The sequence below is a fragment of the Lepeophtheirus salmonis genome, chromosome 8, assembly GCF_016086655.4.
Source record: "Lepeophtheirus salmonis chromosome 8, UVic_Lsal_1.4, whole genome shotgun sequence".
Taxonomy (NCBI): domain Eukaryota; kingdom Metazoa; phylum Arthropoda; class Copepoda; order Siphonostomatoida; family Caligidae; genus Lepeophtheirus; species Lepeophtheirus salmonis.
The window spans coordinates 3,898,249-3,901,788 of NC_052138.2; the positions used below are offsets into that span (position 1 = coordinate 3,898,249).

General features: G+C 28.4%; 1 pseudogene; it reads left to right on the forward strand.

Moving 5' to 3' along the window:
* The first annotated feature begins 786 nt into the window (after nucleotides 1-786).
* LOC121122914 (uncharacterized) lies at nucleotides 787-1,286 on the forward strand (annotated as a pseudogene).
* Nucleotides 1,287-3,540: the final 2,254 nt, after the last annotated feature.

A 3,540-nucleotide genomic window follows, 5' to 3' on the forward strand; every position in this document is an offset into this window, starting at 1 on the left:
AAAGGAACGAATTTTAAACAAAACAGTTCTTTAAATTTACTAAATCTAATAAAAAATACCTCAAATATACAAATAAATCCTTGATTAGGCATTATCAAAATAGATAACGAATTGTGTATTAAGATCTACTATTTTAGGATCGTTCTAAAAAGTTTTCAAAGGAATCATAAGTATATTTATTAATCTTGAATTGCATAGTATCTCAGTTTACTAACGGAGGCTTAAATAAGATAATTAATAAGTAAAACCTTTTTATTTTATATTCCTCATATTTTTTTTGTATTTCAAAAACAATTTGGAATGTTTTATTTTTCTATATCTTGATAAAGATAATGAAGAATTTGTTTTGAATTGTTTTTTAAGAACCTATGGGTAATAGAAAATTTAAAAAGAATCATGGAAATAAAAGTAACTCTTTAATAGTTTAAATATTGATGCATGAAGGTAAAGAGGGCATAAAAGGTGTCTGAAAAGGCGTCTTTACTCGAAGGATGTCTAAAAATATGTACATTATACAGGTATGTTTTTTTTTCCCCTTGATTTCAAAGAAAGTGCAAAATCATTATGAAAATTGGGGAGTGTGTGTTGATGAAAATAATTTCTTTTTTTTTCTTTTCTAATCAAATCTAAGATGGACGTTCTTCTGTTGTGTACAAATTTTAACTTGTATAACCAAATTTACCAATTTGCAACTAAAAAGCAAAATCACTAATTGTAAATGAAGGATTGTCAATTGAATAGATCATGTTAATAATACGTGTCTTTGACTAATTATCAAGTTCGAGAATGAATGAAAATGTAGTTTGTCCCTCTAATCAAACCCACATTCTTTCAGCTCATATAATTTTATAGCATTTATTGAAGTGTAAATAGAGACATGCACGTTAAGATTTCGTTCTCTGTCCTTAAAACGCTACCCATCACATTGCAGACTCAGGAGAAATGGAACATTTGATAGAATGACTGGATATAATCTATGAAGAGATTGAGACATAAATTCAGTGAAGTTCCTTCTCATCTCCAAGGATACATTTCAAATCCCATTAATATAGGATCAGGCTTCTATAGGCTTGAGGTACCTGGAAGACTGAAAGAAAGGCTAGTGAAGGAGATTCATCATTCTTGTCAGCAACTGCAATTTTTAAGTCGTCCTTTGTTTCTGCTTGTCTAATTTATCAGTGTCTCAAAACAGTTTATATCAAGAAAATAAGAGATTTAGTTCGTCATTTGCCAAATCCGTTCTTATGAAAGAAATGCGGAGTAGGCAAAGAGTAATCCTTGTTTAATAGTGGTTTTATCGATAATTAATTAATTGATATTGTTAGAGGATGTTATAGTTAATTTGATTACCGAATTCAAAGAAATAAAGGATTTGCAGTCTTGGAGATAACGATCATGCAATAATTGAATATTTTATGGATGATCAATAAACAAATGGTGTAATTTTTGTCTACTTGAATACAAATGACTAAAATTTAGATTTTATGGGACACTTTATAAAGTTCAAATGTCCGTATCACTTATATTACTCATAAATACATCATAAACATATATATTTTGAATTGATCAAAAGAAAATGAGAGTATCAATTAATAGTTGCTCATTAGAAATAAACAATGTTATTATTGAATAAGATATTCTAAAACGAAGAAAATGTAACTTGTACGATTTTTTATACAAGTTGCAACTTGTAGACAACATATATATAAATATACAAATATGTTGCTTAACAAGATCTTATTTCAATTCCTTTAACAATATTTTATAATATATATACTACTTGCAACATGATTTATGTACAAAGAGATTGTACAAGTCAGCCATTTTGGAAGATCTATTCAGAAAAAAACTTATGAGATTAAATCTTGTAAAAACCTGCAAATTTTTTTAAGCAACCATGCAGTTCTGGAACGAATAAACAGGTACTAGGGACTGTGCAGGGGCAGTGTATTTTGGGTTGGCTTGGGTTTTGGATTTTTTTTTTTTTTTAAATAGAAAAATAAAAAATTTTGGTCCACAAATTTCAAAAATTAATTCATAAAATTAAAAAATTTTAAATTATTACCAAAAAAAAATGTACAAAAATTTCAAACATTAATAAATACTAATCAAATACTTTGGATATGAAACATATTTAATTTGAGTTTAATTTTCCTGCCTCTAACATATTAATTACTTATTATAATAAGACGAATAATATGACGTCCCTGTCTCATAAACTTGGTCACTGTTATTCAGAGTTTGTTCGATGGGGCGCCATTTAAGTCCAATTTGGATGATTATTATGATTTCGGATGTGACTTGAGGAGACGTCAAGATTTTGGGATTAATATATCCCAATATATAACCCAATCTTTATATTTGAGCACTTTTCAAATTGTTGTTACTAAATGAGTAACAAAAAACACCCAAAAGAAAATTTGTGTTTCCTCAAGATGTTGTTAAGTAAAACTAAAGACTGAACTTTGATCTTTGATGAACATGTAATTCAATATTCTCCATTTTTGTCTTATCCATTACACATGAACTATTTGTTCATTATATTCATTTTCTGAGTGTTCATTAACAAAAAATTATAGTATTAAAAAACAATTTGCAAAAATAGAGTGTATCCCTTCAAGGAAAATCAAGTCAATCATTAAAATAGTTTTAGAATGAAGAATAAACCATATGGATATTAAAAGTTGTTTTTTTTAAGCCATAAAAACCATTTTTCCTCAAAAGGAAAGGGCATTTATTAGTGTTGAAAGTCGGTTCAAGACCGATTTTTTTTCCTGTTCGGTCTTATGTGATTTTTTGTAAATCGATTTGGACCGATGTTTTGTTCAAGACCACAATCTCAGACTGTATAACAAAATCCAATTATTTTTAAATCGTGAAACGACTTTTTCAGTTTTAATTTAAACATTTAGACCAATATATTTCCAAACTCAATCTTTGCAATGATTTATTTCTCTAACTTAATTTATAAGTTGAACAAATCTGATATATGTTACGCATTTAACTTTATACGACGTTAGTCCCGTTCGATGTTCACCATTTTGAAACATAACTGACGTTATCAACAATTCATCTGTGGAATCGGTTTAAACCGAATTTTTCTTTGAGACTAGTCCAAACAGAACTTCTTCAAGGACTAAATTACCTATAGCACTGATCTAATATATTTCTAGACTGATTCTATGGTTGAATTGTTGATGGGTTCAGTTGTGTTTCGAAATGGGGAACAATAACTCAACAAGAAATTCATATGAGTTTTGTAAGTCGATGCTCTGGATGGTCCCATTTAAAATTTGGTCAAAACTGATTCTATGGATGAGTTGTTAATGACATCAGTTGTGTTTCAAAATGGGGAACAATAATCAATCATTCATCCATGGAGTTGGTCTTGACGACCAAATTTTAAATTATTCTATTCATTTTTTCTTTAGGCTGATCTAATTGGATTTTTTTAAAGTTCACTAAGAAACATAAGGGATCTAAGTTCTTCAAACCAAAACCAAACAGTACTAGGTATGTTACGTATGTCTTTATTATAGG